Source organism: Vicugna pacos, unplaced genomic scaffold (genome assembly GCF_048564905.1).
Source record: "Vicugna pacos unplaced genomic scaffold, VicPac4 scaffold_103, whole genome shotgun sequence".
NCBI classification, from domain to species: domain Eukaryota; kingdom Metazoa; phylum Chordata; class Mammalia; order Artiodactyla; family Camelidae; genus Vicugna; species Vicugna pacos.
The window spans coordinates 366,302-382,991 of NW_027328783.1; the positions used below are offsets into that span (position 1 = coordinate 366,302).

At 32.2% G+C, this 16,690-nt stretch overlaps 1 long non-coding RNA gene across 2 annotated transcripts in view; it reads right to left on the reverse strand.

Annotated features, from left to right (window-relative positions):
• Window positions 1-372: 372 nt before the first annotated feature.
• Window positions 373-16,690, reverse strand: part of LOC140694765 (uncharacterized) — a 36,677-nt gene continuing 20,359 nt past the window's right edge. For both annotated transcript variants that reach the window (XR_012070386.1, XR_012070387.1), the window contains exon 4: window positions 373-699. This is a non-coding gene — a long non-coding RNA (uncharacterized lncRNA). The remainder of the gene's footprint in view (window positions 700-16,690) is intronic.

Sequence of the window (16,690 nt, forward strand, 5' to 3'; positions counted from 1 at the left end):
TCTTAAATTCTACCACATGCTTAATATGCCATCTGAGACTACATTATGTGAACTTTATGGTTCCAGGAGTGACACAATAGAGACCATGATCCCTGGGCTTGTCCTACATTTACCTTCTGTTCCAACCTATCCTAACTTAACACTATTAATACTTTCAAGGATGAACCAGAAACCATTTAGTACATTTGTCTCTCTCCATGTGTTAGTTTTTTTCCAAATTCTTCCATTTTCTCTTCTTCCTTACAAGAAATTATTTAAATTTACTTACATATTGTTCCATCAAATGATCAAATCAATCAAATATTTTTTTTCTTAAATGGTTACTTAGTCTCACATTTAAATTTTAACTCCATTTAAAACAAATAAGGAAAATACAGGTACAAATCTATGTTTATTGTTCAAATAAGAAATTTGCAGATATTTGTGGACATTTGACAACATCAATTTTAATCTTTGTTATCTTGCATAATCTGGTAGTCCTCTGGTAGATCAGTTTTAATTAGGATGACGTTGATAAACTGAAGATGGTTGATGAGTTGGCTTTGAAAGAGAGGTAGTTGATGTATCAGCTATCCCTGGCACTGGAAACCGTGGGTTGCTCCCTGGTTGAAGTTTAGAAAAACGACCTTCACTGGCAGATTTGTTGTGATATCTATTTGGAAAAGTAGAAGGCTCCAACATCAGTCCATAACAATTGCTCTGTATGGGAGACAAGATGCTGTATTGAGAATTAGAAGTTGTAGTTGTAATGAAGTTCACAACAGTGTCATTTGCTTCATTGAAGCTGCTTTGAGAGTGCCCGTGGACAGTGGTAAACTGACTTAAAATAGCACGTTGATCCACTGCAATTTGCACTCGTGGTCTAACTGATATTGATGATGGAGGAGAAAAATCACCTCTGATCGGGGTATTTGTATCACCAATAATGTGGCTAGTAGGCGGCTTACTTATTAGATTCATATTTAAATTTGCAGGAGATAAAAATGGACTTTCTCCACTAGTGTCAGCCACAAAACCAGAATTAAGATTATCCACATTACCACCTGATTTAAAGTGCTTCTTTTTGAAATCTTCATCCAATGAAGATACCAGAGAGGCATTTTTAATCCCAACTCTTCTTTTTATTCTCACTAAAAGCTGGGGACAGACTCGTTTAAAATTTGGATAATGATAGAATTGCAGCTACAACCAAAGGAGAAAAATTTTAGTAATATTTTAAACCAAAATACAAGACTACAATAAGCCTAACTAATAAAACCTCAGATTTCACGTTTACTGTGCATAGAAAATATCATCAAAATATAAACAATGCTGATGATATTTTGAAGTTCCTTATTTGGAAAATACAAATTTAAATTTTATAGTCATCAAATTTAAGAAGTTAACATTTGCAGCAACGGTGAATTCCAATTTTTAAAGCAACTTTAATACCTTTATTTAGATTTCTGGTGTGATTCATAGTTGCAAGCAAAGTTTCTCATAATCTTGACTACTTAAGGCACTGTCCTCATTTTTTTGAAAAAATAAAGGATTTTAGTCTTAGTAGTTCTATACAATTTTCAAAATCTAGCTTTACATTTATATTACCATAGATTGATGTACAAAATAAACTTTTATATATAAGTTACCAAGTCGTAACTAATATTTCTGAATATCTTGCTTAAAACAGAGACTAATTTTTCTTCTGCCAGAATGTCAGCTAGACAAGCAGATCTTTGAAAATTCTGCCACTCTTTACTAAACCCATAAAGCTTAAGCTCTCTAACTAAACTTTTCATACTTCCAGTTTCAAATATAGTGAAAGGGGATTTTCTTTCCAAAACTTCCTTCTTAAAGACATCTTCATCAATCACTACAGAGGTTCCATTATCATCCCAACAGATGGATTTAAATTGGTCACTCCCAGTCATTTTCCAGAGTATTCTGGGAAATGTCAGAGAACGAAAATTATTATCTTCATCTGGTTCAGAGACACAGTGTGTGTAACATGGTCTTTTTATCATGGATTCTTCAGAGAAAGTCTGGAAAATATTTTCCTCAATCATAGACCTCAAGTCCAAGTCCCCAGAGAATGTTTGATCACACAATAGAGATCTACCGGGGTTTCCTGAACCAGTTTGTTCATCTTTACGAGACACATCTTGAATTTCTGAAGAAACATGTGCCATCTCAAATAAATTTTTCCACAGCTACTTTTCTAATCAGCATGATTTTGAGCACTGCAGCTACAAATGCAGCTTTGGCAGTCTTGCACAGATAAACTGCTAGGCCATCACAATGGTTCTCAACCTGAGTAGCTGTCACATCACAAAGCGACTGATCTCCTACCAACCCAAGAGTAACATTCAGCCACTGTTTACTTCTCATTCATCCAGTTAAAATGAAACATATAGGATGCTTATGTTTATAGTGTTATCTGCAAATCTTATTCCCACAAAATCTTTTTAAATAATTTAATTTTGGGGTCTATGAAATAAAACCAATCTCCATCCTTTTGTACACAAATTTATACCAGATTGGTGAACAGAGTATAAATAATGCACAAAATATCTATAGTAATTTTAAAGTTTTGGAATTTAAAGTGAAATTTGTGTAAAAACTGTAAAGAAATGGTATAATGATTTCATCATCATTTGTAATTAAAGTGAAACTTAGTTTGATTTGGAAATGGAAGTAGTTATTTATCTGTGTACTTTACAAAATGTATCTCTATATTCAAAACATGTGAAGAATAAATATGTTTATTTTTTATGTTTATAAATAAATGATAAATATTTATGAAATGAAATTAGATTAAAATAATCATTAAAATTTAAGAAATCCCAAAGGGTGGCATTTTTGTTTTAAATTGTAATTCAGTGCTATAAGTAAAACAAATGTAATTTAATATACTACTTTAAAATTACAAGAGAGACAATCTTATTGTATATTTACAAATGTTTGTTTTTGTCATTCTTTCACTCAGAGGTTTCTCAGTGCATAGAACTAATAAATTTTCTTGTCATCTATATAATACATACCCTTGGGGCTTCTGTTATGTGTTCCAAAATGATGTTGATTAATACTCTTATGCACAATATCCTGGGTTCAATAAATGTGCCTCCATTAAGGGGGAAACAAACAATCAAAAAACAAAGAAATAACAGTGTATGTGGGTTGGGGTGGAAAAGACCAGGTAATGCATTTTAGGAAGCAACATATTTCTCAGTCCTGAAACATTTGTCATTGTAAGTATAATACGGCATTTTAAGGCAAGTGTCTTGTGCACTAATTGTAATAATAGCTATGTTCTGTATCAGTAAACTGTAGTAAATCCAGTTCTACCAATACTTATATACTTATTTAGAAATAAATTCCGTTAAACATAAGCCAAATTCAAAATAGGAGATAAAATTTTTAAATAAATAAATGTACCCTCAAGCTACAATGTAAAATTTTCCTTCAGTATCTGTAAATTCCATTCTAAATAAATAATAGCAACCTGAATTTATTGCACGTTATAAGTATTAGAAATTATAGTTAAGTTGGGTTTAGTCCTCATTCATAAATATTACTTAACATATGTAAATGAATATATGTGATACCGTCCATTAGAAAACAAAGAATTCAAAAATAACAATCTGAAAATATGTAGGAAAATTATTCACAGATTGGATATTACCTTTTTTTATAAAAATATTCTTAACAAATTTGCTCTAGATTGAATGTAACTAAACATAATAAAAGCCATATATGGGAAACCCATGACTAACATCAAGTTCAATATTAACATACAGTAATGTTTTCATCTGGCCCAGTAATAAGAAGAAGTAGCTCATTTTCAGAAGTCCTAAATTACAGTACTAGATGTCCTAGCCAGAACAAGTAGTCAAGAAAAATTATAAAAGGCATCCAACTTGTAAAAATGCAGTAAAATTTTTACAGATGACATAATTATGCATAGATAGAAAACTCCATATACTCCTCCAGTGACTGTTAGAAATAATGAACAAACTTAGTAAACTTGCAGAATACAAAATCAATATACAAATATCCGTTGCATTTATGTATACTAAAAACACATTATCAGAAAGAGAAATTAGGGAAACAATTGTGTGTAAATTAATACCAAAAATATTAAAATACAAATAAATTTGATAAGTGAAATAACAGATCTAAGCATAGATGTATAAATTACAGGTGCAAGAAATAAAAGCAAACAAAATAAATACAAAGATATTCTGTGCTCATGGATTGTATACATTGTGAGGAAATATTCTAATCTATCTTTTACATGTTCAATCTCCCAGCACTAATTATTGAGGAGAATGTCTTTTCTTCATTTTATACTCTTGCTTCCTTTATCATGGGTTAAAAGATCATAGGTGTGAGGGATTATATTTGGTTGCTCTATTCTCTTCAATTCATTGGTGTCTGTTTTTGAGCCAGTATCATGTTGTTTTAAATACTAAAGCTTTGTAGGACTATTTAATGTCAGAGAACTTTACACCATTATATTTAATACACTTTTTGAAGATTATTTTGGCAACTCATGATCTTTGTGGTTACATATAAATTTTGAAATTATTTGTTCTATTAAATGGAAAAATATCATGGGTATTTTGACATGAATCACACTAAATGTAGATTGCTTTGGGTAGTAGGGTTGTTGCAACCACATTGTTTCACATTATTAACACAAGAGATTTTTTTCATTTCTTTGGACCAGTTTTAATTTCATTCATCAATATTTTCTGTTTTTTAATGTATAGGTTTTCTCCTTATTTGTTAACTTATTTGTAGGTTTTCTTTACATATATATAATTAAATACATTGTATTTGTAAATACATTTCCTGCACAAATACAACAGGCAGAAGGCAGTGGCAAGTCATATTCAAAGTCCTGAATGAAAATAGCTGTAATCTAAGATACTTTATCAAGCAAGGCTACCTTTTAGTGTAGAAGGCGAGATAAATAGCTTCCACACAAGCAAATACTAAAAGAATTAAGCAAGAGAAAAAGAAATAATGAAAGATCTACTCTAAATAAAAAACAAGCAGGAAGCTATAGAAAAGAGAAAGGTATAATTAGAAAGGAAATAGCTACAATGACTTACAACAGAATAAATATGATGTTGTAAAACAGGTCGTCAAAATTTTATGCGTCACCGACTGAAACATGAAAATACAGAGTGTTTTCTTCTTGTTTCTATTCTCTGCAGGATGGGTTTGAGTTATATTCTTATCAGTTAAAATAAACAGAAATATCATAGGTCAATATAAATATAAAACAACGTAATAATAAGTCAAAAGCTTACAATGAATTCACAAAGCAAAAAAGAAACCAAGATTATAAAAGAATACTTATCAAGCCACAAAAAGAAAAAGAAGTGAACAAAAAGGAAATACCAATCAACTGGAAAATGAAGTTAAAAATGGAAATAAACACTAGTCTATTAATAATTATCGCAAATGTTAATGGATTTAGTACTTCAATCAAAAGATATATATTGTCAGATGGGATAATATAACAAGACCCTACATTATGACGAATACAAGAGAACCACTTTTGCGAGAGGAACACACATCAAATTTATGTCAGAAGATGGAAAAATATATTCCATTCAAATGTACATATGAAGAATGCAGGACTAGCAGTACTGACTTCACACAATAGAGACTTTACAAGAAAGGCCATAGAGAAAGATAAACAAGGACATGATATAATGATTAAAGGAACAATGCAAAATGGGGGTATTATACTCATTAATGTATATGCACTCAATATAGTAGCCCCTAAATATAGAAAGCAAATACAAATAGATAAAAAGACAGAAATCCCTGGGAACACAATCAGAGTTGGAGACTATAACTCCCCATTACATCACTGGACTGGTCTTTCACACAGAAAATTAATAAGGGAACAAAGATACTAAAAGACATTATAAAATAATTGGAGATGGTTGATATTTTTAAAACAGTAATTCTCCCCAAAACAGAATATGCACTCTTTTCTGTGCACATGGAACATCTTCTAGGAAAGATTATGAACTCAGGCTCTGAAAAAGCCTCAACAAATTTAAGAAGATAAAAAATATTTCAAGCATCTTTTCTGAGTATAATACCATGAAACAGAAAAACAGGGAGAAAAAATGACACCATCCAGAATAAAAAACATGGTACTAAAACAAGGGGGAGAGTTGATGAAGTAAAAGAAGAAATTACAAAATATCTTGAGAAATATGACAAAACACAGCACAAATTCTATGGAAAACTTAAAGCAGGCTTAAGAGGGAAGTTCATAGCGAAAAGGCCTTCGTCAAAGAAGAAGAACAATTTCAAATAAATAATCTAACATTCTATGTAAACTAATCAAGAAAAGAAGAGCAAACAAAACCAAAAGTCAACAGAATGATGTAAAAAATAAAGACCATGGAAGGAAGATTTGGAATAGAGATTAAAAAATAGAAAAAAATTAATCTAATTATTTTTTAAAATAGTAAACAAAATTGACAAATCTCTGTACAGGCTCACCAACAAGAAAAGAGAGAGAACACAAATAATATAAGAAATGAAAATGGAGAAAATACAAAGAGTACAACAAATTTGCAAAATATCATAAGGAATTACCATGAGCAACTGTATGTAAACAAACTGGGCAACCAGGAAGAAATGGAGAAGTTCTTGGAAACATTCAGCCCACCAATATTGCATCAAGAAGAAATTAACCATTTGAACAGACAGATCACCAGAAATCGAATAGAAATATCAATAAAATAAAATTCTCTGCAAACAAAATCCAGACCCAATTACCTTCACTGGGGAATTTGATCAAACATACAAAGAAAAATCCATACCAGTCCTCCTCAATCTCTTCCAAAAGATTGATATGGAGAGAGTACTCCCAAACTGACACCATAGGCCAATATCAAAGTGATACCAAAAGCAGAAAAAGACACTACCCCAAAAAGAAAACTATAGGCCAATATCATTGATAAACATAGATGTAAATGTCCTTAAGAAATTATTAATAAACAGAATCCAACAGCATGTAAAAAAAGATCATGCACCATTTACACTTTAGGTTCATCCCAGGAACACAAGGATGGTTTACCATTTGCAAATCAATCAAACAATTGTGATACACCATATCAACAAAAGAGAAGACAAAAATGATATGATCATCTCAGTAGATGCAGAAAAAGCATTTGATAAAATTTAACACCTATTTGCGATAAAAGTTCTTATCACAGTGGGCATAGAAGGACCATATCTCAACATAATGAAAGCTATTTATGACAAATATTTAGCCAGCAAATACTCAATGGTGAAAAACTGGAACCCTTTCCACAAAAACCTGAGACAATACAAGGATGCACATTCTCACAATTTCAATATAGTCTTGGAATTCCTAGCCACAACGATCAAGCAAGAAAAATAAATAAAATGATTCAGACTGTAAAAGAAGAGTTAAAACTGTCATGATATGCAGATATGACACTATATATAGAAAACTGTAAAAGCTTCACAAAAAATACTTAGGGTAAAAAAGGAATTGGGCAAGGTAGCCAGTGTAATGTACAAAAACCAATTAGATTTCATTACACTACCATTGAATCAACAGGAAAAAAAAAGTATAGAAACAACCCCTTTTATAACTGCACCCAAAACTATAAAATGCTTAAAAATAACTCTGACCAAGTAGGTGAATGACTTATACATGGAGAGCAGGAAATCATTGTTTCAGGAAATCAAAAAGGATTTTAAGAATTGAAAAGATAACCAATGGTCTTGTAATGGAAGAAATAATATTGTTAAAATGGCCATACTGCCCAAGGCAATCCACAGACTTAATCTCAGTTTTTATCAAATTATTCAAAACATTTCTTTTTAGGACTGAAACAAATGATCATAAGAATTATATAGATACACTAAAGATCTATAATTTTCCAAACAATATTGAAGACAAAGAAAGAGGCTGGAGGAATAACCCTCCTGGTCTCCATACACTATTGCAGACCTACAATAATGAAAACGACATGATATTGGTACAGAAACAGACATATGGCCAATGCAACAGAATTGAGAGACTAGGAATAAATCTACAGGCCTATGTTCAATTAATCTTTGACAGAGTAGCCAAGAATATGACTGAGAAAAGACCATCTCTTCACCAACTGGTGTTGGGAAAACAGGATAGCAGCAAGCAGGGCAATGGAGTTAGAACACTCCTTCGCTCCATACACAAGAATAAACTCAAAATGGCTTGAATACTTAAATGTAAGGCAAGACAGAGTAAATCTCCAAGAAGAAAACATAGGCAAAACACTCTGAGATAAATCTCAGCAATGATCTCCTAGTACAGTCTACCCAAGTAATGGATGTAAGAGCAAAATTATTAAAATTGGACCTAATTAAACTTATAAGCTTTTGCACAGCAAAGGGAACCATAAACAAAGCAAAATGACTAACTACAGGATTAAGGAAAATATTTAGAAATGATGCAACTGACAAAGGCTAAATTTCCAAAATATAGAGTTCATACAACCTAATAATAATACAAAAAAAAAGAAACCCAATCTGAAAATGCACAGAAGCCCTAAACAATACATTATCCATTAGAGACATACAAATGCCACATAGAAATATGAAAAAAAATTGCTAACTCTCATTATCAGAGAAGGGCAATTCAAAACTATAATGAATTATCACCACACATTAGTCACAATGGCCGTCAATAAAAAGTCCAAAAACAATAAATGCTGGGGAAGCTATGATGAAATGGAACCCTCTTACACTGTTGGTAGGAATGTAGTTTGTTGAAGTCATTGTGGTAACCAGGATGGGTATTCCTCAAAAGAATAAAAATATATTTAACTTATCCAGCAATCCAACTCCTGGGTATATATAAAAGAGGACCCTAATTCAAAATGTCACCTGCACACAAATGTTCTTAGCAGTGCTATATACAAAAGCCATGACATGGAAGCACCCTAAATGTCCATCAACAGATGACAGTATACAGAATTTATGCCTTATTTACAAAATGGAATAATATTCTGCCATAAAAATTGATAAAACAATGACATTTGCAGCAAAATATATCTCCCAAAATGTGTCATTCTAATTGAAGTAAGCCAGAAAGAGAAAGAAAAATTATACATGGCATGACACATGGAGAAACCTAAAAAAAAAATTTGGATGAGAACACTATGATTTCATCTACAACTATGAAACACACTTGCAGATCTACATAATAATCTTATGGTAACTGCCGAAATGGTCAAGGATAGGATATATTTGGGAGCTGTAGATTTATAAATGTTATCCACTATATATAAAAATAAATATTTTCAAAATGTCTATTGTATGACACAGGGCAGTATGTTAAATATCGTGAAGTTAAATTTAATAGGCATGCAAACATATGCATGAAGTGGGTCACTGTGTTATGCACCACAGATTGACACGTTGTAAATGGAAGTAGTTCAATGATAAATAAATGAATATATAAGTAAATAAGAAAATAAATAAGTAAATAAATAGACAAATTAAATAAATAAATAAATAAATAAATAAATAATATTTACTAATGAATGTAATACAAAGATTCACGCTACTTAACTTTACACATCAAGAACCTAGGAGAAAACAGAAAGAATGAAGAAGAAAATTGAATGAATGAGAGTAAGGCAAATAACAAGAGAAATAATTGAAAAGATAACAAAAAATATACCTAAGTGTGATTCTTTTAAACTTAAACTGGACAAAAGTTTAGGTTGGCTAAGAAAATAAAGACAAATAAAATTTGAAATAGAAGAGAAGATATTAACACTGATGTTGTAGAGATGCATAGCATCATAAAAAATGACCACTAGATAACAATTTGAATGACCTAGAACAAAAGACAAATTCCCAGAAATATGTCTTCCAATACTGAATCAAGAAGTAATTAGAAAGTTAAATATAGCAAAACTGTGTATGAGCAAATCAGTAATCCAAACCTCTGAAACCAGAAAATATTTACAAAAAGTCTTTACCGGTATATTCTGTCATATATTTGAAGACAATTTTTCACCAATTCTTCCCCAAATCTTCCAAGAATTTGATGGGGTGAAAGTTTCCAAACTAGATTTATGATGCCAGCTATATTTGCATAAAATGCTAGAAAGGACATTATATGCAATATATATAATATAACCCTCATGAACATATAAGCCAAAATTCTCAAGAAAACACAAGCAAAATGGATTCAATAAAACTTTTAATGTATCATACACATACATGAGTAAAGGGATTTATCCCTGGGTTTAAGGAAACTTCAAAATATTCAAATCAATAAAGATGACATGCCACACTAATAGAATGAGAAATAAAACTCACATAATCATCTCAATAGGTGCAGAAAGAGTATTGTATATAATGCAACATCTTTTTAAGTTACTCCCAACAAATTAAATTAAACCTGTCAGAGGCACGATATAATATACACACAAACACTGTGTGGAGATAAGCGAAGCAGTTCTCTGTTTATTGATTCTTAGGAAAAGGGTTTATATACATCATGCACAATGCCTCACATATCATCTAAGTTATAACAATGTTAATAATCGTAAGCTATTTATGTCCCCATGCTCCTGCAGTAAGCATAGGATGTTAAATGATCAAGGATTGTTTTAAAGTTCATCACAGAACTTCATTAAGTAGGCCATCTCTTATCCAGCCGGCTCTGCCTGTCTTACGTTTTCCTCCTATGAGTATCTTATCCAGCATAGGCTATCCAGCCAACCATACAGGATACATTGAATAGGCCATTTCTTTTCCAGCCTGGATATGTAACACTCCTCACAGCTTGTTTATTAGTTCAGCCCATGGGCTTATTCTCTAGAGCCTTCAGACAGGGGCCTACGAACCAAACATCCCTTGACAGAAAACTGGATGAAGAAAATTTAATGTTTATATGTTATGGAATCAATACTTTGCATTCCTATCAACAGTTTCCATGGTGTTCCCTTTTCTCCACAATCTCACCAATATCTATTTCTTTTCCTTTTGTTGAGAGCCTTCTGACAAGTGTGAGGTGTTGTCTCATTTTTGGTTTATGACTTTCCTAATAATTTATAACTCTGAACATATTTTCATGTGTCATTTAGCAAACTGTATGTTTTCTACAGAAAATTGATTCAGATCTATCTATTCAGTACCTATGGACTTTTTTTAATTGAATTGTTTGGTCTTTATTTTGTTGTGGTGTATGAGTTTGCCATATATTTTGGATATTAACACTTGACAGGAAAATATCACTTGCATATATTTTCTCCCATTGTCTTGGTTGACTGTTCATTTTATTGATCATTTCTTCTGCAGTGTAAATCTGTTTAGACTGATACAATCATCTTTTGTTAATTTTGCTTCTGCTTCCCCTGCCAGAGGAGACATATGAAAAATCAAATTAAGTCAAGTGTACTTCTTTTGTTTTACCCTAGGATTCGTTGTTTTCAGGTTTTATGTTTTATATGCCCAGGAGTGGGATTACTGTGTCATAAGATTGGTCTATTTTTATTATTAAAAGGAACTTCCGTACTGTTTCCAAAGTGGTTGCACTAATTTTCATTCCCACCAACAGCGTTGGAGAGTCCCTTATTCTCTACAACCTCCACAGTCTTTATTATTTGTAGACATTTTGATGACAACCCTTCTCACTAGTGTGAGGTAAAACATTATTTTATTTTTGTCTTGCCTTTGTATAATGATTAGCAATATAAGCATGTTTTTATGTTCCTGTTGGTCATCTGTGTGTCTTCTTTGGAGAATTGTCTTCTGCTCATTTTCTGGCTGGGTTGTTTGTAGATTTTTGAAATGGAGTTTTATATACGATGTGTGTATTTTAGAAATTAGCCTCTTGTTGATTGCATTTTTTCCAAATGTTTTCTCCCATTTGGAATTTCATGTTTTCATTCTGTTTATTTTGTTGTGTATAAGCTTTTAATTTTAATTCAGACTAATTTGATTATTTTGCTTTTATTGTTTTCAGCTTGGGAGAGTGAGATAAGAAAATCTCAGTACAATTTATCTATTGTTTTCCTTATGTTAGTTTCCAGGAGATTTATTGTGTCATGTGTTAGATTCAGATAATTAAATCATTTTGAGTTTATTTTTGTACTGTATGAGGGAGTGTTCAAATTTCATTGATTTACATGTAGCTGTCTAATTGCCTCAACATCACTTGCTGAAGACTGTCTTTTAGGCATTGTATATTTTTGTTTCCTTTGTCATTATTTAGTTGACCATGGGTGTGATGTTTTATTTCTACCTCTGTGTTCCGTTCCAGTGATATAGATGTTTGTTTTCCAGTATTGTGCTGTTTTGATTACTGTAGTTTTGTAATATTGTCTGAGATCTGGGAGGGTTATGGGTTATGCTTCCAACTTTGTTCTTTTCCCCCATTGTTCCTTTTGCAGTTCTGGTTCTCTTGCAGTTCCTTACATATCTTAGGACTGTTTTTATTTCTATGGAAAATATCATGTATTTCGATCTGAATCACTTTATATCTGTACACATTTCTGTAGTATGTATATTATAGCAATATTATTTCCTCTAAGCTAGGACCTTGAGATTTCTTTCCATTTCTTGCATCATCTTCAATTTTCTTTATCAGTGTCCTAATGATTTTTTATCTTGATTTTAATAGGTTTTTCATTTTTCATCTGATTTCATATGGTTTTTTAAATTATGGAATATTTCATTGTTAAAGAAATGTGACAGTTTTTTATATTAATCATGAATCATGCAACATTGGTAAATGTCTTTATTAGTTTTAGTTGTTCTGGTGTGGAGAATCTTTAGAGTTCTCTATATAGATTATTATGTCATCTAAAATAATGACTGTTGTACTACATTCAATCCAATTTGAATACATTTTTTTCTATTCCAATTGTTGTTGCTAGGGCATCCCATACTGTGTTTAATAGAAATCTTGAGAGTGGGCATCCTTGTCTTATTTCTTATTTTGGCTTTCAGTTTTTCACTTTTACATATTATATTTTCTGTGGGTCTGTAATTAATGACTTTAGTTATGTTGAGATTTATTTCCTGAATCCTACTTTTGTAAGAGGTTTCTGTTGTTGTTGTTGCTGTTGTTGTTGTTGTTGTTGTTGTTGCTGTTGTTGTTGTTGCTGTTGTTGTTGTTTTAATGAATAAATGTTGAATTTTTGAAATGCTTTTTATGGATTTATTGGGGTGACCACATCATTTTCACTTTTTCTTTTGTTAATTTGGTGTATCAAACTGATTTGTGTATGTTGAACCTCTCTTGTGACCCTGCAATAAATCCAAGTTGATCATAGTGCATGATTCATTTTAGCTATTGTTGCATGCAGTTTGCTAATGATATTTGGTAGAACTTTTGCAACTAAATCAATCAAATATATTGGCTTGAAATTCTCTTTGCCTGTACTTTGTTGGCTCTGCTATCACATTGATGAAGTCTTCATTGAATTAATTTGGGAGTTTCCCACATCTTCACTATGTTTGAATAGTTTGAACAGTATAAGTCCTGTTTTGTATTTTTGTACAGTACTCCACGACAGCTGTTTATATCTGCACTAATGTTTAACGATTTTTTTAAATGAAGATTCTAACTTTCTTCTAGTAATTAGTTTGTTCAAATTATTTGTTTCTCCTTATCTCTGTCTCTTTCTAGACATTTGCCTATTTCTTCTAAGTTGTCCAGGTTATTGGCATGTATGTGTTGACAAAATGATCCTTTTTTTGTATATCTGAGGTAACAATTATTATTTCTCTTTTTATTTCTTATTTTATTTCTTTGGAGCATCTCTCTTTTCTTCTTGGTGCACCTGGTTAGAGGTTTTTTGATTTTGCTTACCTTAAAAAGAAAACATAAAACAAATCTGGTGTTTTACTACTCTTTTGCATAGTGTTTTTGCTCTCTAATTTATATTTACACCTGTAATATTTAGGATCATGTTTTCTTCTATTTTTAACTTTTTTTATTCGTTTATATTCATTTTACAAAGTTGACTCAAATTCCAGCGAAGAGCACCATCTTTCAGTTACAATGAACATAACACATTTGTTTTCCCATTTTTTCCTCAGTGAGCTGCCGTAAGATGTTTTCTATATTTCCCTGTGCTATATAGTACAATCCTGTTTATCAATTCTACAATTTTGAATTCCCAGTCTATCTCTCCCTGCCCCGTGCCCCCTTGGCAACCAAAACATTGTATTCTATATTTATGAGTCTATTTCTGTTTTGAATTTCTGTTTTTTTTTTGTTTTTTGTTTTGTTTGTTTTTAGTTTCCACTGATGAGCCATCTCATATGGTATTTCTCTTTCTATATATGGGTTACTTCACTTAGACTGATTTTCTCCAGGAGCATCCATGTTGCTGATAATGGCATTATGCTGTCAGTTTATAAGCCTGAATAGCATTCCATTGTATAAATATACCACCTCGTCTTTATTCAATAAACTGTTGATGGACATTTTGGACTTTTCCACATCTTGGCTATTGTAAATAATGCTGGCTATGAACATTGGGGTGCAGGTGTCATCCTACAATAGGGTTTTTTCTGGATTTATGCCCAGGAGCGGGATTCCTGTGTCATATGATAAGTCTATTCCTTGGCTTTTGAAGAATCTCCATCCTGTTTTCCACAGTGGCTTCACCATACTGCATTGCCACCAGCAGTGAAGGACTGTTCCCTTTTATCCACAGCTCCTCCAGCATTTGTCATTTGTGGATTTTTGAATGATGGCCATTCTGAGTAGTGTGAGGTGATACCTCACTGTAGTTTTGATTTGCATTTCTCTGATAATCAGAGATATTGAGCATTTTCTGATGTGTCTTTTGGTCATTTGTATGTCTTCCTTGGAGAATCGCTTGTTTAGGTTTTCTGCCCATTTTTGTATTATGTTGTTTATTTTTTCTTATTCAGTTGGATGAACTGCTTATATACTTTGGAGATCAAGCCTTTATAGGTTTCATATGCAAATTATTTTCCCATTCCGTAGGTGGTCTTTTTGTTTCACTTCCGATTTCTAACTGTGCCGAAACTTGTAAGTTTCATTACGTCTCACATGTTTATTCTTGTTTTTATTTCACCTGCAAGAAAATTTTGGAGACGTAAGTTAGATAACATTTTGCCTATATTTTCCTCTAGGAGGTTTCTTGTATCTTGTCTTATGTTTAAGTCTTTGACCCATTCTGAGTTTATTTTTGTGTATGGTGTTCTAGCTTCATTGGGAGTGTTCTAGCTTCATTGATATTCCTGCTGCTGTCCAGTTTTCCCAACACCATTTCCTGAAGGGGCTGTCTCAATTCCATTGTATTTTCTTGCCTCCTTTGTCAAAGATTAATTGACTAAAAGTTTGTGGGTTCATTTCTAGGCTCTCTATAATGTTCCACTGGCCTATATGTCTGTTTTCCTACCAATACAGTGCTGTCATTTTTACTGTAGCTCTTTAGCATTATCTGAATCGTTAGCGTAAAGAAATGCCACTGATTTTTGAACCTTAATCTTGTAAACTGCTACCTTGCTGAATTCTCCGTTCAGCTGTAGTAGTTTTTGGTTGGATCTTGCAGGGTTTTCTCTATATAGTAACATATTATTTGCATATAGTGAGAATTTTACCTCTTCCTTTCCAATTTGCATCCCTTTTACTTCTCTCTCTTGTTTGACTGCTGTGGCTAGGAATTCCATGATTATATTGAGTTGGAGTGGTGATAGTGTGCATCCTTGTCTTGTCTCAGATTTTGGTGGGAAGGTTTAATTTTCTCACCATTCAGTACTATGCTGGCTGTAGGTTTATCTTTAGCTTTCATGATGCTGAGATATGTTGGTGAGATTTTTTATCAAACTTGAGTGTTGAATTTTATCAAATAATTTTCCTGCATCTATTGAGAAGATCATGTGGTTTTGTTCCTTTCTCTTGTTGATGTGCTGTATTACACTGATTGATTTGCATATGTTGAACCACCCCTGTGTCCCTGGCATAATCCCCAATTGGTCATGATGTATAACCTTTCATCTGTGTTGTTGGATTCTATTTGCTACAATTTTTGTGAGGAGTTTTGCATCTGTGTTCATCAGTGATATTGATCTAGAATCCTCTTTTTTGGTAGTGTCTTTGCCTGGTTGTGGTATCAGGGTGATTGTGGCTTCATAGAATGACTTTGGGAGTATTCCTTACTTTTCAATCTTCTGGAAGAGTTTGAGAAGGACTGGTATGAGTTCTTCTTTGTATGTTTGGTAGAATTCTGCAGTGAATCCGTCCTGTCCTGGAGTTTTATTTGTAGGGAGCTTTCATATTGCTATTTTGATTTCATTTCTAGTGCTCTCCTTGTTCAAGGGGTCAGTTTCTTCTTGATTCAGTGTTGGTGGACAGTATGTTTCCAGAAACTTTTCCATCTCGTCTAGGTTATCCATATACTTTTAATAATACTTTCATATGATATTCTGTATTTTTTATTTGTTGTTATTTCTCTATTCTCCTTCCTTATTTTGCTAATTTGTGGTCTCTCTCTTTCCTTCTTTTCGAGTTTGGACAGAGATTTGTTGAATTTACTTACTTTTTTGAAAAACCAGCTTTTGGATTTGTCGACATTTTTCTATGGTGTTTTTAATCTCTATTTTATTTATTTCCTCCCCAATATTTATGATTTCCTTCTTTCTGCTGCCTTTTGTTGTT